The sequence below is a fragment of the Rhinolophus hipposideros genome, assembly GCF_964194185.1.
Source record: "Rhinolophus hipposideros genome assembly, chromosome: 7".
NCBI classification, from domain to species: domain Eukaryota; kingdom Metazoa; phylum Chordata; class Mammalia; order Chiroptera; family Rhinolophidae; genus Rhinolophus; species Rhinolophus hipposideros.
Window position 1 is genome coordinate 60,300,311 of NC_138053.1, and position 23,103 is coordinate 60,323,413.

Below are 23,103 nucleotides of genomic sequence, written 5' to 3' on the forward strand. Positions count from 1 at the left end.
AAAGACTGAGGGAAGAAGGCTGAAAACTGTGATTAAGCCCTCACTGCCGAGCGGAGAACGGAAGCCTTAGGCACTGAGACTAGCCGCCCCTCCCTACCCTCCCAGAGCTCGCCCCACCCCCACCTGCCCGGTGCTAGAAGCGATAAACTAGCAGTGTCAGATCACAAGGACAGGATCTTTGCTGTTCTGAGAACTGTGGACTGCAGAAACAGATTCGCAGCCCAACTAGTTACGGCAAAGGGGAGGGAGCTGTGGAAGCAGGACCGGCTGTGGTGGTGGTCGCCGCCATTGCTCTGGGCCACCTCTCACAACTCACCCCGCCCCTGGCCCCACCTATCTGGGCGGATCCCTGCAGGAGTAAACAGAACTTCTGAAACATACGGGCTCTGAATCGGGTGCAGAAAGAGCTTTGGAACTTCAAAAGCTCTCCGCACCCCCACAGGGACGTGACGCCCTATGACCCAGGTGAACTGTTAACAGAGGAGAAGCCCGTCTCCCAGGGAATCCCCCCATCGTGTGAGAAGCTGGAAAAGTGCAGAGAAAATATAGCACTACTGTGTCAGAGAGACCTCTTCCTATCAACCTGTTGAATAAACCACTCCTGTAGATGTCTAGGAAGAGAAATAATAAATCAGTAATTGCCATGAATAACCAAGGCAACAAGACAGCTCAAAAAGAAAGTGAAAAGTCTCCAGAAAAGGAACTTAGAGATATGGAAATATGTGACTTAAATGATAGAGAATTCAAGATTGCAGTTCTGAAAAACCTCAAAGAGATGCAAGAAAACACAGAAAGGCAATTTAATGAACTGAGAAACGCAATCAAAGAACAACATGAGCATTTTACGAAAGAGATTGAAATTTTAAAAAAGAACCAAATGGAATTTCTGGAGATTAAGAACTCAATAGAAGAAATTAAGAATGAAATAACCAGCTTAGGTAGTAGAGTTGACCAGATGGAAGAAAGAATCAGTGACATCGAAGATAGAAACCTGGAAATTACACAGATGGAAGAAGAAAGAGACTTGAGACTTAAAAGAAACGAAAGAACTCTACAAGAACTTTCTGACTCCATCAGAAAGAGCAATATAAGAATAATGGGCATACCAGAAGGAGAAGAAAGAGAGAAGGGAACAGAGAATATACTCAAAGAAATTGTCAATGAGAACTTCCCAAATTTGTGGACAGAACTGGATCCTCGAATCCAAGAAGCAAATAGAACACCTAATTACCTCAATCCCAACAGGCCTTCTCCAAGACACATTGTATTCAAGCTGTCTAAAATTAACTCCAAAGAAAGAATCCTCAAGGCAGCCAGGGAAAAGAAGACGGTAACCTACAAAGGAAAGCCCATTAGATTATCATCCGATTTTTCAGCAGAAACTCTACAAGCCAGGAGGGAGTGGAACCAAATATTCAAACTATTGAAAGAGAGAAATCATGAGCCAAGAATAATATATCCAGCGAAGATATCCTTTAGATATGAAGGAGGAATAAAGACCTTTCCAGACATACAGAAGCTGAGGGAATTTTCTAATACACGACCTGCACTACAAGAAATACTAAAGGAGGCTATTAGACCACCATCAACAGGGACAATTTGTGGCAACCGAAACATAAAAAGGGGGAGCGTAAAGGCCTGAACCGGAATATGGGAATGGAGAAAGTAAGCGTGCTGAAGAAAATGGAATACTCTAAATATCAAACTTACTTTTACATAATCTTAAGGGTAACCACTCAAAAAAATTCCAGAACTGAAATATATATTGTAATAAAAGAAGAAACAGAGGGAAACATCATAGAATACCACCACACAGAAATAATCGACAACAACAAAAAGGCAAAGAAACAATGGAGACACAGCCTTACCAGAAAACTAAAGCTAGAATGACAGGAAATCCTCACGTATCAATAATCACCCTAAATGTAAATGGACTGAACTCACCAATAAAAAGGCACAGAGTAGCAGATTGGATCAAAAAACTAAACCCAACCATATGCTGTCTCCAAGAGACACATCTCAGCTACAAGGACAAGCATAGACTCAAAGTGAAAGGGTGGAAACTGGCACTCCAAGCAAATGGTAACCAGAGAAAATCAGGTGTAGCCATAATGATATCAGATGAAACAGACTTCAGGGTGAAAAAGATAACAAGAGACAAAGATGGACATTTCATAATGGTAAAGGGGACTATACAACAAGAAGACATAACAGTCATCAATATTTATGCCCCCAATCAGGGAGCACCAAAATACACCAAGCAACTACTAACAGAACTAAAGGGAGAAATTGACCAAAACACAATTATACTAGGGGACTTAAATACATCATTGACAGCTATGGATAGATCATCCAAACAGAAAATAAATAACGAAATTGCAGCCCTAAATGACACATTAAATGAAATGGACATCATTGACATATATAGAGCACTTCATCCTAAAACATCAGATTATACATTCTTTTCGAGTGTACATGGAACATTCTCAAGGATAGACCATATATTGGGACATAAAAGCAGCCTCAGCAAATTTAAGAAGATTGAAATCATACCAAGCATATTCTCTGATCACAAGGCTTTGAAATTGGATATCAACTGCGAAAAGAAAGCAAAAAGAAACACAAATACATGGAGATTAAACAACATACTTTTAAAGAACGACTGGGTCAAAGAAGAAATTAGAGGAGAGATCAAAAGATATATAGAAACAAATGACAATGAAAATACATCCTACCAAAATTTTTGGGATGCGGCGAAAGCAGTTATAAGAGGGAAATTTATATCATTACAGGCCTATCTCAAGAAACAAGAAAAATCCCAAATAAACAACCTCATGTTACACCTCAAAGAACTAGAAAAAGAAGAACAAGTGAAACCCAAAGTCAGCAGAAGAAAGGAAATAACAAAAATCAGAGCAGAGCTAAATGAAATAGAGAACAAAAAGACAATAGAAAAAATTAATGTGACAAAGAGCTGGTTCTTTGAAAAAATTAATAAAATCGACAAACCCTTGGCTAGACTCACTAAGATAAAAAGAGAGAAGACACTAATTAACAAAATCAGAAATGAGAAAGGGGAAGTTATCACGGACACCACAGAAATACAAAGGATCATCCAAGAATACTATGAAGGACTATATGCCACCAAATTTAATAACCTAGAAGAAATGGACAAGTTCTTAGAAACATATAGCCTTCCAAGGCTGAACCATGAAGAACTGGAAAACCTAAACAGACCGATCACCAGTAAGGAAATTGAATCAGTCATCAAAAACCTTCCCAAAATCAAAAGTCCTGGACCAGATGGCTTCACCAGTGAATTCTACCAAACCTTCAAAGAGGATCTAATACCAATCCTGCTCAAACTCTTCCAAAAAATTGAAGAAGAGTCAGTACTCCCTAACTCATTTTATGAGGCCAACATTACCCTGATACCAAAACCTGGTAAGGACAACACAAAAAAAGAAAACTACAGACCTATATCTCTGATGAATACTGATGCAAAAATCCTAAACAAAATTTTAGCAAATCGAATACAACAATGCATTAAAAAGATTATTCATCATGACCAAGTGGGGTTCATCCCCGGGGCACAAGGATGGTTCAACGTCCGCAAATCCATCAATGTGATACATCACATAAACAAAATAAAGGACAAAAATCATATGATTATATCAATTGATGCAGAAAAAGCATTTGACAAGATACAACATCCATTTATGATTAAAACACTTAATAAAATAGGTATAGAAGGAAGATACCTCAACATAATAAAGGCCATCTATGACAAGCCCTCAGCTAATCTCATAATTAATGGTGAAAAACTGAAGCCCTTTGCTCTACGTTCAGGAACACGACAGGGCTGTCCCCTATCACCTCTGCTTTTCAACATAGTGTTGGAAGTCCTTGCCAGAGCCATCAGGCAAGAGAAAGAAATAAAAGGCATCCAAATTGGGAATGAAGAAGTTAAAATATCACTCTTTGCAGATGATATGATGCTATATATAGAAAACCCTAAAGACTCCACCAAAAAGCTGTTAGAAACAATCAATGAATACAGTAAAGTTGCTGGCTACAAAATCAACGTACAAAAGTCCATTGCATTCCTATATACTAACAATGAAATCTCAGAAAAAGAAATACAAAAAACAATTCCCTTTGCAATTGCAGCAAAAAGAATAAAATACCTAGGAATAAATTTAACCAAGGATGTGAAGGATTTATATGCTGAAAACTATAAGACATTTTTGAAAGAAATTGAAGATGACACAAAGAAATGGAAGGACATTCTGTGCTCATGGCTTGGAAGAATCAACATAGTTAAAATGGCCATATTACCCAAAGCAATATACAGATTTAATGCAATCCCCATCAAAATCCCAATGGCATTTTTTAAAGAAATAGAACAAAAAATCATCAGATTTGTTTGGAACCACAAAAGACCCCGAATAGCCAAAGCAATCTTAAGAAAAAAGAACAGTGCTGGAGGTATCACACTGCCTGACTTTAGCTTGTACTACAGGGCTACAATAATCAAAACAGCATGGTATTGGCGGAAAAACAGACATGTAGACCAATGGAATAGAATTGAGAACCCAGAAATAAAACCACATAAATATGGACAGATAATTTTTGACAAAGAAGCTAAAAACATACAATGGAGGAATGACAGCCTCTTCAATAAATGGTGCTGGCAGAATTGGATAGCCACGTGCAAAAGAATGAAACTGGACTGCTATCTGTCACCATGTACCAAAATTAATTCAAAATGGATCAAAGACTTAAGCATAAGACCTGACACAATAAACTGCATTGAAGAAAACATAGGTACTAAACTTATGGACCTTGGGTTCAAAGAGCATTTTATGAATTTGACTCCAAAGGCAATGGAAGTAAAAGATAAAATAAACAAATGGGACTATATGAAACTTAAAAGTTTCTGCACAGCAAAAGAAACCATCGACAAAATAAAGAGGGTACCGACTGAATGGGAGAAGATTTTTGCAAATAGTTCCTCCGATAAGGGTCTAATATCCAAAATATACAAGGAACTCATGAAACTCAACAACAAAAAAACGAACAACCCAATTGAAAAATGGGCAGAGGACCTAAAGAGACATTTCTCTAAAGAGGACTTCCAAATGGCAAATAGACATATGAAAAAATGCTCAACATCACTAATCATCAGAGAAATGCAAATAAAAACCACAATGAGATATCACCTCACCCCAGTCAGAATGGCTATCATCAACAAGACAAATAGCAACAAGTGTTGGAGAGGCTGTGGAGAAAAAGGAACCCTCATACACTGTTGGTGGGAATGCAGACTGGTGCAGCCGCTATGGAAGGCAGTGTGGAGGTTCCTCAAGAAATTACGAATAGAATTACCATATGACCCAGCAATCGCTCTCCTGGGTATCTACCCCAAAAATATAAAAGCATTTCTCTATAGAGACACGTGTACTCCAATGTTCATTGCAGCTTTGTTTACGGTGGCCAAGACATGGAAACAACCAAAATGTCCTTCGATAGATGAATGGATAAAGAAGTTGTGGTACATATACACAATGGAATACTATTCAGCGTTAAGGAAAGATGATATAGGAACATTTCTGACAACATGGATGGATCTTGAGAATATAATGCTAAGCGAAATAAGTCAGACAGAAAAAGCAGAGAACCCTATTATTTCACTGATATGTGGTATATAAACCAAAAAGAAGACAAACAAATGAGAAACAAGAACTCATAGACACAGACATAGTTTAGTGGTTACCAGAGGGTAAGGGGGGTGGGGGGAGGGAGATGAGGGCAAGGGGGATCAAATATATGGTGATGGAAGGAGAACTGACTCTGGGTGGTGAACACACAATGGGATTTATTGATGATGTAATACGGAATTGTACACCTGAAATTATGTAATTTCATTAACAATTGTCACCCCAATAAATAAATTAAAAAAAAAAAAAAAAAAAAAAAAAAACTTAATGAGAGCATGTAAGATGCCCTTCAAATATGATCCTACATTTGGTTGGATAAAGATTGTTTGTGTCAAGAGGATAGAACTGAAGAACAAGGCCTCTTATTTTACTAAGTATTCAGTTATGATTTACTATTTTAAGTACCCTTATTGTGGTATAAATGGCATCCAATACACTGCACGTATTTAAGGTGTAAAATTTCATGATTTTATAAATTAAAGTTATCGGGGTGACATTGGTTAGTAAAATTATATAGGTTTCAAGTATACATTTATATAGTACATTGTCTATTGTGTGTTCAACCACCTAAAGTCAGTTCTCCTTCCATTGCCATATATTTGACCCCCTTTACCTTCCTCTACCACCCCCCACCCTTTTACTCTCTAGTAACCACTAAACTGTTGTTTGTATCTATGAGTTTTTGTTTCTTTGTCTTGTTTGTTTGTTGCTTTCAGTTTTATATCCCACATGTAAGTGAAATTATATGGTTCTCGGATGTTTCTGTCTGATTTATGTCGCTTAGCATGATAATCTCAAAATCCATCCATGTCGTCTCAAATGGCAATATTTCATCCTTTTTTATTGCCACGTGATATCCCATTGTAGTATGTATTACATCCTCTTTATCCAGTCACCTGTAAGGACACTTTGGTTGTTACCTTGCCCTAACCACTGTAAATACTGCTGCAATGAACATAGGGATACATATGTCTTTACGGAAAAGTTTTTTTCAGATTTTCTGAGTAGATAGCCAGGAGAAGGATTGCTAGGTCATATAGTAATTCTAGTCTTAAGTTTTTGAGGAACCTCCATATTGTTTTCCATAGTGACTGTACCAATTTACATAGCCATTGGCAATGCATAAAGGTTCCTTTTTCTCCACAGCCTCTCCAACACTTGTTATTATTTGTCTTGTTGATGATAGGCATTCTAATGGTGTGAGGCGATATCTAATAGTGGTTTTGATTTGTATTTCCTTAATAGCTAATGAAATTGAACATTTTTTCATATATCTGTTGGCCATTTGTATGTCGTCTTGGGAGAAGTGTCTGTTTCGGCCCTTTGCCCATTTTAATTGGATTTTGTTGTTGTTGAGTTGTACGAGTTCTTTATATATTTTGGATATTAACCCCTTATCATAGGTGTTGTTTGCAAATATCTTTTCCCATTCGGTTGGTTGCCTCTTTGTTTTGCTGGTGGTTTCTTTTGCTGTGCAGAAGCTTTTTAGTTTAATATAGTCCCATTTATTAATTTTTGCTTTCACTTCGTTTGCCCTTAAGGTAAACTTAATAAAATCCTCTCTGAACCCACCAAGTAACTGTTGCCACCACTTCTACTTTACTACATGATACTAGATACTACCCAGTGCAATAAGACAAACGAACAAAAACAAAGGGAGGAAGGAAGGAAGGAAGGGAGGAAGGAAGGAAGGAAGGGAAGAAGAAAGGAAGGGAGGGAGGGAGGAAGGAAGAAAGGAAGGAAGGAAGGAAGGAAAAAAGGAAGGGAAGGAGGGAGGGAGGGAGGGAAGGGAGAGAGGGAGGAGGAAGGAAATGAAAGAGGAATAAAAGACATACAGGATAGAAAGGGAGATATAAAATTGTTGTTAATTACATAATATTTTATCTGGAAAATCTTAGGTAATCTAAGAAAGTTTATAAAACTAAGAATTGAATTTAGAACTTTTGAGAGAAAAAAGGGAATATACAAGAATCAAATGTGTTTTAATATACTAACAATGAAAAACAAAGCTTGAAATAAAATATGATTTGCAATTACATTAAATATGAAATAATTAGTGATAAATCTGATTTAAAATTTTTACAACCTATATGTGGAAAACCACAAAACAAAACACTTCTAAGTAAAATTAAAGAAGAAATAAAGTGAGAGATATAACATTTATGAATCGGAAGACTCAATAATCTCAGAGTACTAACATACTCTTTCTGCAGAGATTGATACTCTAATTCTAAAACTAACAGTTTTTGTATAAGAATTAGATTATCTAAAACAACTGTAATATAGACAAAGTTGGAAGACTTATACAACCCTGATTTCGTAAATCTAGAATAATGAACACACACTCATATTAGCATAAAGATAGATATATAAGTCAATGAAACAGTATAGATGTTTTGAAGTAGGCCCACTCACACATGGCCAATTTTTTAAAAAACCTTAATTACTGATTTCATTTTTTTTTTAATTTCAGGCTTCTTTTTAATACTTTCTAAGCACCAGCTATGAACATGTATAACAGTTAATTAGCAAGATCTTCAGGGAGAATATCCTTTGGAATACTCTTTTCTGATGTCCTGTGTTTTTAAGGTTTTTTTAGTTTTTTTTTCACTTGAACTAGTGGAAACAAACTATTCCTGGCTTTGTGTGAACTCCAGACATTGTTCTTATGGCTCCTTTCTAGTGTTGGCTTTTTCCCCCTAGCCTCAGGCAGTTTCTTTATATGTGTGTATTTATCAGTACCTAGCTGAAGATTAGAGGAACTGTCTAAAGATTTCTGGATCTCTGTGCATCTCTTTCCTCTACGGTAACCTGAACTGCAAACTCTAGACATTTGACTTCTCAGAATTCCCAACCTGTCTCCTCAACTTAGGCAGACAGCCAGACTCTGTTTGAGATCCACCCGCTCCCTGGGCTGTGATGTGGAGACTCTCCAAGCAGTAAGCTGGCGTAATCGTAGAGCTCACTTCATATGTTCTCTTTCTCTTGGTGTCATTGTCCTATAGTGCTTCTTTTCTAATGTCTGAAAGTCATTATTTTCATAAATTTTCTGATTGTTTAGTTGTTTAAGGAAGGCAGGCAAATCTATGTTCTGTTACTTTGTAATAGGTGAAAGTAGAAATTCTAATGAGTTATTCAAGATAATTAATAATTCACAATGCTGATATGTCTTACATTTTAGAAAGTAGTTAAACCTTAAAAGGTTCTGTGTTAGGTTTTCATGTAAGTTTGCCAAATTCAAATACCACTTATAATTTGCCCTTTAATTTCCATAATCATGAATCTATACATTCACAATTTTTTAAATAAACACGGACCATGACCTTGATAATGTTCTAGGAATAAACCTCTGGGTAGGCATATCAAGTCTCTGAACTCATGGATCTTATACTGCAGGTGAAAGATACAGATAATAAATATATATGCAAATATATAAATATGATATCTTGTAATGATCTATACAACAATGTAATTGTTCATGAGATAAGAAGTGGCACTGGTTGGCAGAAAGGTGTCACTTTAGCTAGGCTGATGTGCAAAAGTCTCTGTGATGAGGTGATAGTTAACTAAGGTGATATTTAAAGTTAACTAAGGTGATATTTAAGCTAAGAACTAAAAGATGAGTGGTGAGCTTTCAAGTAAGGAAAGAGTCTCTAGGAAGAGAGAAAGTTGAAAAGCCTGAGATGGAAAAAAAAGTTGGTACTTTTGTAAAAAAAAAAAAAAAAAAGAGTTATTGAAGTCAAGGGCTAAATTGCAAAGAGCCCTGTAAGTTGTAATTTATGCTTTTAGAAGAGCTAATATTAATATTATGTAGAATGGATTATAGGGGACAAAAATGAAAACACATGTACTAGTTAGGAAGCTGTTGCAGTAGTCTGAGTGAGAGATCATTGGTGGGTTAGCTCCAATGGTAAGTAGATTAAGGGTATCCTTTGGAGACACAGCTAATAAGACTTACAGGTAAATTTCATGTGAAGGAAGAACAGGGGTGGTTTGAGGTAAAGGATGTATCAAGATTTCCAGGTCTTTGGCTTGAAAGATTGGGTACATGGTGGAACTTGTTATTGAAATGACGACTGCAAGAGAAAGTTTAGAAAGAAGGTAACAAATGTTCTATTTTCAGTGTGTTAAGTTTGGATGTATTAAATTTCCAAGTGGAAGTGTCAAGTAAGTTGTCAAATATATATTTGGGCATCAAGAGAAAAGTCAAGACTGGAAATAAGAAAACTGTTCATTTGACATTATATAATTTCATTTATTTTATCTGCTGACATAATTCTATTTGAAAAATATTTGGCCTGCTTCTCTAAGGACCCCAGTCACTGACTCTTTAGCTAATGGTACCTTCAGTCGTCCAGGCTGTAACTGAACACAGGCGTGGATGGAGTGCCCTCTGGTGGATAACTGACTAGGCTTAGGACACTGGGGTATAGACATGGCTAAAACAGAAATGAGGAACTTCCCCAACAGGTAATAGTAGGGACAGCCATTGGGACACAGCACGTGAATTAGGCAAGCTGTTAAAAAGAAGCATGGAAAAGTTGGGGATTCGTACAGAATGGAGAATGCATGTAGTGTAATAAAAATGCTATTCGGTTGTAGCCTAATGTAATGTATAGAATGCAGGCTCAGTTTTGAAATATGATTTAAATCTACACTATTAAGTAAAATCTTCCGACTAATTCACATTTACACAATATGGGTTAAAATTATGCAATATTACATTTCAGTGGATAAATTCAATGGATTTTAGCAGTTTCAATATCTTGGTTGTGATACTTTACTATTGTTTTGTAAGATGTGATTTTGGGAGAAATTGGGTGAAGGGTACATAGGAGTTCTCTATCTTTTTTCTTATACCTGCAAGTTAATCTATAATTAGTTCAAAATAAAGAGTTTAATTTTTTAAACATTAATTTTTTTTCTGTCAAATTAGGGCCAGGAACCAACTAGTTTGCAACTTTTAAGGAAAGATGTATAAAGTGATACAGTTTTTAAAAGTGGCTCCTGAAATCCTACTATAGAAAGCAATGGAATTTTTGTTTGTTGTCCTAAGAACCTAAATCTAGGCATATCTATAATTAAAGAGGGAACTCCTAACCTTTACATAATTTTCTCCTGGGAAGGTAGTCTTTCTAAATACATCATGAGGGTCACCACTTGTCACTTATAAAGTTGGGTTATTTACTTTCTGAGTGGTTTACAGATCAGAAACGTGGAATAGCCACAAAATTAATTGTCTTTAAAAAAAGAGGCTAAAATTTCTGATTTCCTCTGGCTTCTTGTTATGGAATGTATGTCCTCAGGCTGTGTACTGAAATTACAAAGATTTCAGTGATTTGTAAAAATGAGATCAATCACTCTTCTAGCTGAAAGAATTAAATTATAATTCAGCAGCAACCAAGTTGGGTCTTTAGTAAAGAAACCACTGTACTATGATTCATTTATTAAGACATCTAACAAAATCAGGTTCAAGGAAATATTCATTTCTCTCATCAAACTGCAAACTACAAGATTTGTCCTCTCTTTCCCTGGTGTAGAGACTGATTGTGTCCCCAACAGAGGTCACATCAAATAAAGTAGGTTAAACAAAGAAAAATTGGATAACTACAGTCTGTGTGGTTTATGCATAACTTTTTTTTTCTTCTCTTTCACTTGTTTAACTTTGGGAATCCTTCTTTAGTAGAGATTTACTAAGTGCTAACAATAATTTTGAAATATAAACAAACATTTTTGTTGCTAAATACCCTTTAAATCCATCATTGGATTGGTTCAATATTCATTCAGTGTAAGTACTTACTATGAGTCAAGTGTATCAGAGAATAAAATGGACAAAAATCTCTAATCTTATGGAGCTTACATTCCAGAGGAGTGAAAGGTAAACAACAAACACAATAAGTAAAAGTTATATAATATGTATGTTATGTAGTTATGTAAAAGTTATGTAGTTAAAATGGATGAACTATTCAGAAAAAAATGTCAGGGATGAAGGAAAGTAGCTTGCAATTTTAAATGGGGCTTCATTAATAACAGGCTGCTTGTGCAAAATCCTGAGGAGATAGAGGAAGTAAGCTATGTGGATATCTGAAGGAAGTTCCTTTGAGCAAAGCCAACAGATAGCCCAGTCTCACTGGTGTCTGACATCTTTGAGGAGTAAGGGGACATGTCTAGGGAAGTAAGAGTAGATCTTACTTCCCTCATGTTACCCTGTGATACTAAATCTTAGCAAGTGCTCCAAGAATGTGAAAAGTAAGTGATATAACCAACACTCACAGTCAGTTTATTTTTCTTCAAGTATAATTCTTGCTTTGCTCTGTTTATTGATTGGACAATGTCCTGATATATTCCTTTGACTCACCTGTATTCTACCTTACTGAATGAAGGAAAAACAAAGCAAACAAAATCACATGAAATTCATTCTCTGTATTAGCAGTTCAGCAAACAAAGATGGTGCAGAGGAAATAATTACCCTAAATTGTGGTTCAGATACAGCTTTAGAACTCACGAGACTGTGTTAACGTTCTAAGTTTAATGCAGGCAACCTTTTGATCCAATTCTGACACTAGAGCCAGGTATTATATCAGCCTCCTCTCACCAGATGACACCACTACAATGCCAGTTTCTTACCAGAAATAGGTTATCTACGCTGGTAATAAGGATTACCTAGAGACTTGAGGTATAATTTGCCATTAAGGGAATGTTTATTTGGTCAGCACCAGGCTGTTTTTAGGACAAAAATGTACATTAGTGATTATTAGAAGGTTGATGCTCACCGACGTGCAAACTCCAGCTTCAGCGCGTAAGTCATACTGCGTCATTGAAACCTTCCGTTATCATAGTGACGTCAGACCAAGATCCTCTCTGACCAGTCCAATCATTTTTGAAGACCGAGAGTGCTGACACATACTTAGTCTATAAAGCACCTTTTAATGCTAAATTCAGGGAGGATATGAAATTACATATGTTAAATATATCACCCTTTCTCTCGTTCAAGCTTTGCCAAAGATTTCCCTGAAGTCAGTGTTCAAATATTATGAGTGGCATTGAAATCAAAACTTCCTTACCAACATTCATTTACCTCAACATTGGGGTAAAAGGTGTGGTAGAAGAGAATAAAGGGGGTATTAACCAATTGTATTGTATTACAATTGTATCAACTAATGTCACCCCAATAAATGTAATAAAAAAACAAAAAGAGAAACATTTATTTACTATTTTTTAATTAAAGTTTATTGGGGTGACAATTGTTAGTAAAGTTACATAGATTTCAGGTGTACAATTCTGTAATACATTATCTATATATCACACTGTGTTTTCACCACCCATAGTCATTTCTCCTTCCATCACTATATATTTGATCCCTTCTACCCTCATCATTTATTTACTATTTAAAAAAATAAAATGAAATCATTTCCCTTTCTATTAAAAAAAAAAGCTTCTCCCCAATTATCCTTTCTCTGCAGATCGTTCTTTTTTTTTTCCTTCTGGCTTGAGATGCTTATGTTTTTTAGTCGAGAAAGTCTTTTAGGAACTCTTTCCATGAAATGTACTGAAAGAGTAAGAATATATGAGGAAGGAAATGGAATGAAAGGAAAATGCTGTTTTTTAACATTTTTGTCCGATTTGGAAAAAATAAGAAAAAATTCTAGTTCTCCACTCTTTTAAACACTTAAATCTTTCTGAAATTACTCTGTGATATTTCTTTGGGAACGAGATTTTTATTTTTATATAATCAGTGCAATCATCAGTATACCCTCAAGTTATATAATATGCAACAGCCTTACAACTCCCAGTCTACCCAGTACATTTACATGGTTTCAACATGCTTTTTAGTTTGCTTTTGAACAATATAGTCCCTCAAGCTCACAGCCACCTTTTCAAAATTACTTTCGAAACACCCACATAGGCCATCAGGAGTTTTATCTTGGCCAAACACCAATATGCATGTTTCAATGAGCACACCATAGGCAGAGAGTTTAATTATGAAGCTGTTAGTATTATTTTTGAACTTCTATTTTATTATCCCTGTGTGTTCCCAAATTGTTTTGATTACAGAAATGTGTAAATCTTAGTTCCAGTGCATTCAGAATGTAGACATCTGGGTCTCTAAGACCTTGGGGACTAATAGTGAATGCATTCACTGCTCTGCGACATGTAATTACATGTACACCATTGCATTCCTTTTGGTCTTGCACCAGAAGCTGATAAGAGGCAAATGTCAATAGAGGAAGACTGCTTTCTTGAGCAGCAGATCTATTATTTAGCGATAGTGTCAAAGATTTCTTCCGAACTAACAAATGCTTTATTTTAACTGAAAGAGAACACTGTGCCTATTTAATACAGTAACCCAATAGATTAACAGTGTTTGAATCCTCCAGAGTTTTCTTTTTTAAAGACAGAGAATGACAGATTCAGAAAGATATTAAGGACAGAGAAAACTCCAAAGTAATGAAAGAACAGCTGCTATGGAAGACAACCTGACTTTTCTATTAACACATTAAAAACTGTACAATGAGAAATTTACAAAGAAAATTGCTCCAATACCCTGTTTCTTCCCCTTTTGGCTTTAGTGTTGTAATGATACCAGAGAGACCGAAACTAGTTTGACTTTCAAATCATATACAGTGTTATTGGGCTTATGTTTTTATGTAGATGTTGCTATCATGGAATTAGTCTATATTTAATTTAACCTTAAAGCAAAGTCAATGTGATTTTTGTTGTTTGCTCTTGCCATTCTCTCTGTCTAGAACAGAACTTCCTCAGATCTCTACATGGTTGGCTCTTTTTTTTTTTTTTATCATTCATGTCTTTGCTCAAGTGATATTTTTCAAAAGCATCACACAGACATACAGTATATTCGTACATTCTACTGCCTTGTTTTATTTCATATTTTGCACCTGTCTCTATCTGAAATTATCTCTATCTGAAATTAATTATGTGATTTTTACTTATCTGTTTATTGCTTGTTTTTTCCCCATTGTTTGTCCCATTATCAGTTTTATTCACTGTGTGTCCCTGAAATTTATACACTTGTTGTTCAATAATGGTATTGAATAGAACGGACTAATCAAAAAAACCAAATAATTATTGCCAATATGTGTTAAAATACATTTAACTTTGGGAAAAGTTTGCTAACCCTTAGTTCACAGAAACTGGCACAACTTACACACTTGTTGTTAAATAATGGTATTGAATGGAGTTAATAAGAAAACCCAAATAACCAATATGTGTTCAAATCCACTTAAATTTGGGGAAAAACTATTAACCCTTAGCTTACAGATAATGTCAAAGGTTCAAAAGTTTCCTGTTTCAAATGATACGTGGATCATAAATACTCTCCCAAATATAACTATGATTTTAGAATCAGTTGTCATTTCATATCAGTTTTCATTTTTTCAGAAATGGCCAAATTTTCAAGTGACTTTATAACTACTGGCCAACAGTTTTTGGTTATATCCTCTGTGGCTAAAGATTTTAAATAGAAACTAAAAGAACTATTATTGGGCAGTTCTTTCATCTGTGAGAATAGGATTTTTCTGTATCCATGAGCAATTCACTAGTTTTTAATTTTAGTTTCATAAAAATCAGTAACATTGAGAGTTTTCAAGACAATTTTTTCTCTTTCTGATGAATAAGAAGGCCTGAACTAAGGTAGAGCTGTCAGAATTGCTACTAAAAAATCTTAATTATTTTTAATCTGCTTGAATTCTATATTATCTAACAGGTATGTATTCAAACAGAATTATACCCATAATTTCAGCCTATTGCTGGGCAATCTGGGAACTTATTAAGGAAGCATAACCAAATTGAGTCATTTCTCCCTGAAAGACAGTGGACTGGTTGTGCTAAACAGGTATTTATATTCAGTGACAGAATTAGTGGCCATGCCACTAATCTTAAGATATCAGCTTATATCACCAGTCCCAGGTATTTCTATCATTTGTAACTATGATATGTTTGAGTACATATTCATTTTCTCATAAATAACAAAAAGACAAAATGAATGTTATATTTCAGAGTTGTATTCATGAATAAAAACTGGTTCTGTCCTAAGCTAAAAAGACTACTACTGAAATATGTGTATCTAAAAGCCACAATTATCTTTTCCTGGATCCTACAACTTTTCCATGCTTGAACCTGCCATTTGACATTCCAAGGTCATTTGTTTGGAGAGAAGCTGATAGAGGATAAAAATGGATAAAACAGGGTGCTTTAGCCTATAAAAAAATGAAAGCAAGATTCCCAGTTCTTGCCAGGAATTTAGCAATTAATGCAACAGAATACCTTAGCATATTTTTGCAGTTATTCTTTTTGTGAAAAGTAACCATTTTAGTCGATGCCATTACAGAGAACATTTCTGCTTCACTGCATGGTGAGCTTAGCTTTATGCTCCTTTCGGATTTGACAGGGGTGAAATATTTACATTTTCTACTTTGGATAATAGTTCAGAGGAATTAATCTTATTGACCCTTACATTGTAGGCCACAAGTGATTGTTTTAGGATCAGTAACTGAAGCTCCAGACAGTAGCACCGTGTTTTCCTGAAAATAAGATCTAGCTGGACAATCAGCTCTAATGCGTCTTTTGGAGCAAAAATTAATACAAGACCCAGTCTTATATTACTGTGATATAAGACCAGGTATAATATAATATAATATATAATATAATATAATGTAATATAATACTGGGTCTTATATTAATTTTTGCTCCAAAAGATGCATTAGAGCTGATAGTCTGGCTAGGTCTTACTTTCGGGGTAACATGGTATCAAGGAACAGGACATAATGCCTACCAAAGCACTTGTCCATTTGCCCTCAATGAATCAACTTGTGTCATTTTACAATTATTTTTGCTGTAGTACACATTTTACATATTTTTGTTTTAGGCAAGTGAAAGCATTTCCCCTTTGCTTTCCAATTATAAAATGAATTCATGAAAATTGTACCCAGAGATTATATTATAATAATCTAATTATCTTTCAACATAGGAACTGACAGAAATAAGTTTAATAATAATAAAATACTTCAAAATGCTCCCATGCAAGGAAAGGAGACTAGTTATATACACTCATAAAAGTAAGACAAATCCATGTCAAGTGTTTTTTTTTCCCAATTATATTTTCTTTTTGCTAAAAAATAATCAATTATTCTTCCCCTGATACCTGAAATATTCTATTTTTCAGTAGGATAAGCTAATTCCATATCAAATAACAACAAATTAAGTGTTAGACACAGAGTTGGGGAAACTTCAGCAAACTCTGAACCTAGATCGAGGAGTGCTTAAAGCAGACATATCCTATAGTAATACTGAAGCTTTCAAGTGTTAAGACTGATAAATTATATCACATTTTGAAAATTCTGAGTGAATTCAAGAACCAGCTCAGCCTTAATTAGCATTGCTTTTAGTTCCTTTAGAGCAGCGGTGTTCAAACTGCAGCCCGCGGGCCAACTGAGGCCCGCAATCCATTTTTAATTGGCCCGCAGCAAATTCCAAAAATATATATAGTTTATGTAAATAAACCAGGTGAGGCAATTCGTACTTCATTCACCTCGAGAGAGTGGCCTGGCTGTTTGTGTATTTTACCATATATGGCCCTTGGTAAAAAACGTTGAAAAAAGTTTGGACACTCCTGATCTAGAGGATTGTAGAGTACAAGATGATAAGCTTTGTGTGCAGTTTGCCAGTGTAGAACTTTCTATTTTGTTTTAATTTGTATTGGGGTGACATTGGTTAGTAAAATTATATAGGTTTCAAGTGGACAATTCTATAATACACTATGTGTATATTAAATTGTGTGTTCACCATTCAAAGTCAGTTCTCCTTCCATCACCATATATTTGACCCCCTTTACTGTCTCCTACCACTCCTCTCACCCTCTGGTAACCACTAAACTGTTTTCTGTGTTTGTTTTTGTTTGTTTGTTTGCCTTATTCATTTATTTTGTACCTCACACATGAGTGAAGTCATACGGTTCTTGGCTTCTTCTTCTGACTTACTTCACTGTAGCACAACAATCTCAAGATCCATCCATGTTGTCACAAAAGGCAGTATTTCATCTTTTCTTATAGTCAAGTAATATTCTATTGTATATACGTACCACATCTTCTTTATCCCATCATCTACTGAACGATACTTTGGTTGTTTCCATGTCTTGGCCACAATGAGTAATGCTGCAATGAACATCGGAGTACATATATCTTTATGGATAAATGTTTTCAGACTTTTTGGGTAGATACTCAAAAGAGGGATTGCTGGGTCATTTGGTAATTTTATTAATTGTTTGAGGAACCTCCATACTGTTTTCCATAATGGCTGTATAAATTTACATTCCCATCAGCAGTGTATGAGGGTTTCATTTTCTCCACAACCTCTCCAAGACTTGTCATTACTTGTCCTTTTGATAATAGCCATAAGTGTAAGGTGGTATCTCATTGTGGTTTTGATTTGCATTTCGCTAATAGCTAGCTAAGTTGAGCATCTTTTCATATATCTGTTGGCCATCTGTACGTCTTCTTGGGAGAAGTGTCTGTTCATGTCCTCTGCCCACTTTTTTTTAATTGGAATGTCTGTTTTTTGTTGTTAAGTTGTATGAGTTATTTATGTATTTTGGATATTAGCCCCTTATTGGAGGTGTTGCTTGGAAATATCTTCTCCCATTTATTTGGTTGACTGTTTTGTTGACAGTTTCTTGCTGCGCCGAGCTTTTTAGTTTGATACAGTCCCATTCATTCTGACTCAACATTCTTGCAGAAACCAGGGAAAGCAAATGGTTCTCAATGTGAAAGGAAAGGAAAAACACTTCAAAAAACAAAACACACACACTCAAAAAAAAAAAAAACACCAAAAAGAAACTATTCAATAGACATAGAAAGAAAAGCATGGAAAATAAAAATTAATAATTAAAAACATAAGAGAAATCTAGTCAATTGTCCTCCTCCATGATGATCAGATACAATGAAATTGAATTGAAAGAGGAAATTCCACTGCCCGATTTTTGAATTACACATTAAGTTTAGACGATAACACTTAAATTCCTGGACATGTGGTAGCCTCTACAGTTAGTTAGGGATTGCTGAGCCTGGAATAAGTTAATAGACTGTGAAAGGAAAAATAACCTTGAGATGATTCAGCTGATACATCAGCAACTTTCGAGGTTGGAAACAAGAACTGAGTATTGCCTCTTCCTAGCATGCTATAAAACTCCAGATTTTAAGATAAAATCTTCCAGTATAAATGGAAGAAGAGACATTTCTTAGAGCAATTTCTATGCCATCCTTCATTTAAATAGGGACTTGGAATGAGCAGGAAAGGATACTAGAGGTGAAACAGTATTTAGGTTCTGTTTTCTAATGTGTTTAGGGAAAACTTTATTTCTCTTTCAATTACTAAGTTACATATTACCTTTCTAAATATAGGAAAATTCAATTTAGGGGAAAATAAGCTTAAGAATTTGAGGATAAGTATTCAACAGTACATAATTTTTATTATATTAAATTAAAATGATGATACGTGAATTTTATCTAGAGATATCTGGGTATTAGGAAAAAAGCAGAAAGTGTCCCCAATTTTCCCTTTAGTCAGCTATCTAACAATCTACAGATTCTGTTTTATATAGTAGAAAACTGAAATCAGACTGTTTATTTCAGGCTTACTTCCAACTCTGTAGAAAAAGTCTGACCTGATGTTTCTCAGAGCTTGAAGTATTTGAGTAGTTCAGTGATTAAAAATGCAAGGTAGTGTCCAAACTTTTTTCAACGTTTTTTACCAAGGGCCATATACGGTAAAATACACAAACAGCCGGGCCACTCTCTCAAGGTGAAGTACGTATTGCCTCACCTGGTTTATTTACGTAACTAAATATATTTTTAGCAATGCTGAAAACTAGGAAACAATGGATTAATATCTATTACTTCCTCAAGGAAAAGTGTGTACCCTATACAATTTATGCCCAGAGGAAATACAATTCCCATGCACCTTTCATGACAAAAGTACTAGTGAACAAACTTCTCAGTATTCTGTACTTCAAATATTGTTAAGAGGATAAAACTAATATTAAGTGTTCTTACAATTAAAAAAGACAAAAATCAACCCAAGGAGAGAAACTTTGGGAGGTGTTGGATGTGTCTGTTACCTTGCTTGTGGTGATGGTATCATGAGTGTTTGCATATGTCCAAATAGATCAAATTGTACACATTAAATATGTGCAGTTCTTTGTATATCAATTATGCAATAATGCTATAAAAAAAAAAAAGAAAAACCTCAGTGAGGCAAAAAATAAAACCATGGTGACAGAAAGGAATGAAAGTACCCCAAACCCTGATAGTGTTGGAAAGGTGAAAGAAGATAAAGGATAGATTGACCACAAAAATATAGTCTCAGTTTTTCAACCTCCCTGAATCCATGCCATCGCTCTCATATAATAGCTTTGCAGTGCTCTCATATAATAACTGGGAAATTCTGCATCACCTCTATAATCTGGGCTCAGCTAAGTTACATGCTTCAGTCAAATCTATTAATATATATTAAATATATACATAAGTTGTATATATATAATTTATTTGGCAGATCAGTAAATATTATGTTTGGGGTTGGGAAAATTAGAGTAGGTATAGGCAGAGTATAGAATGGAATACATACTATTATCTTTTCTTGTTAATTTGTTATGTGTACTTAGTAGTCCAAGGATTAAAGCAGCTCTCTTGAAATTCCCTATTTTTAAAAAAAGTCTAATGTTGAAATGAAATGTTTATAGCTTAAATAACATAAATTAAAATTTAAGCTGATATCTCTAAAGTAAGGAAAGGTATTATCACTAATTTATTTGATGAAGAACCACACAGCTTCCATTTGCAGTTATAAAATAAACAGATTTCTTTTTCTCAATTAATAATGAAGTCAAGAAAGCTCTTCTTTTTCTAATACCCTTGACAGAGTAGATTAAAAGTTGTGTGGTGAAAAATTAAGGCAGAATTTTAGCAAATCACGCATATATATAGTTTTTTAGCTTTATTGAAGAAAACTGTAATTTTGGGAAAAGTACATAAACAAAATTTGTTTCAAAAATTTTGTTACCATAAATAGCAATAATAATTGGTTAGAGCTGAAACAAAATCATTGCTCTGAATTTATAAAATTGATACTTGCTTTCAAGTTGATAAATTATTAAAATCATAATTCCCATTCTTTTCCTATCCTTTCTCTCCCTGCTTACACAGTACTCACCTATACTCTCTTGGAAAACTGTTAAAGTTATTTGTTATTAATGAAAAAAGGAAAGATCATTAATGATGTAGCAAGTTCATACTTTTTTTTAAGAATAAGCATATGTGTAATTTACTTAAATAGTTCAATAACATATTCTATTATACACTATATCATTATCTCCTACCTTAATGGATTCGAAAAGAAATTAGAACAGTAGCCATATGATAATATGTACTCAGTCCAGGGGGTTGGAAAATAGTATATGAAGGTATAGTGTCTCCATTTGGAACAAACTGCTATAATGAAGAGACCCACAAAAATAACGACTCGATTAAGATAGCTATTTTACTTTTCTCTCGTGGAACAATTCCAAGATGCAAAGCTCAGGGCTAATAGGGAGACTGTTTCCATCAAAATGGGTCTTCTGTGATCACTCTGATTGTCATTATTTCCAAGCTAGTAGAAACAGGATAAGAGAAGTCCATGGCAGGCAAGCACATTCACTTTTAAGAAGGAGTCTGGAAGATGCACATATCACTCCGCTCATATTCCTTGGCTGGAACTTGATCTCATGGCTATAATCAGTTTTATTTAAAAAAGAAAAAAGAAAAGCTTCATCAGTTATAACTGATCAGTACTGTTTAAGAGTAACAAGGTCATAGAAGACAAGAAAAGACTAACTGTTAAGGTCTAAAGAGAAATGACTAAATGAAATATGAGATCTTTGATAGGACCCTAGAATGAAAATAGAACATTGGTGGCAAAACAGCTAGGTATGTAGTTGAGTGAATATTATACCAATATTAGTTTCCTGTTCTTGACAATCATACTGTATAAAATGTTAACATTAGGGGAAACAGGGTAAGGGACATAAGGCATGCTTTGTATCACTGTTGCAACTTTTGTCTAAATGTAAAATTTGTTTAAAATAAATGTTTAAAAAGAACACAAAGTTGAAAAATATGGTTTCTAGTGAAATTATAATTCTGGGAATCCATTTTATAAAGTAATAAGAAAGTTATAATTCTGAGAATCCATTTTGTAAAGTAATAAGAAAACGGAAACAAAGAGCAGTCTGTCATAGAGGATGTAGAAATTTCACATTTCAAAGATAATCTACAAAATTATCTCATTCCATTGTTCCTTGCAATGTCACTTTGCCACTCCAACATCAAAAGATAGACTCTAATAGTTTATCTTGCTTCTGAGATATTTAACCAATAAAAGTGGCAGATATGACATTCTGTGTCTTCTGAGGCTGTTATGAGAAGCTTTACAACTTCTTCCCAGGTCTCCTGAAATACTCATTCTTGGGACCCTCCTTGGGAAACCAAGCCATCTTTTGGACTGAGAAGTCCAAGCACATAGAGAGGGCATGGGTAGGTTCTTCAGTCAACAAACCCACTTAGGCTCCTACGGGGAAATCAGCATCAATCACCAGCCATTTAGTGACCTATTTTGGACATGCCCAGTTAAGTCGTTGGATGACTCCAGCCCCAGCTTCCATCTGATGGCAAGTGTAAGAGCATCCCTAAGACAGAATCACCCATGTGTGCCTAGTCAACCACAGAACCATGAAAAATAATAAATTGTTTTAAACTTCTAAGTTTGAAGACAGTTTGGCACAAAACAATGAATGATAATAAGTATTTATTGTGGACATTGAGTAACATCTGTGTCTTAGTTCCTCTCAGAGTTAAGTAAGTATTAGACTAATAAAAAATGCTCCCTTCCTTTTCTCTTGCTTTCATATTTAAAGTGATTATTTAAACCTATGCTGCACTGGAGCAATTTCAGGATCCTTGGCTGTAATAAGTTTCCTTCATTTCACTCTAGATCATAGTTATTATTAAAATTCAAGTATCCCCAGGAGAGGAAGATTTTAAATATTATCAACCATTGTTACCTTAATTGGAATGAAGAATTAGAGAGTATGTGTTAAAAATGGGAAAAATTACACTTCAGTCTTTGAATACATAACAGAAGCAGCATCTTATAGGGGAGGGGTTGGGTGTAATCAAATGCAAATTTCACCTACCTTATAGATTTCTCTAGAGTTTGTCCTATATTCAACAGCTACTTGGAAGCAATATTCCTAGGAGGACATAATAAGAATCAACAAATTATTTAATTGTATTCTTATAGGGTTTTGTGCTTCTACCATTTGTGTTTATTCTTC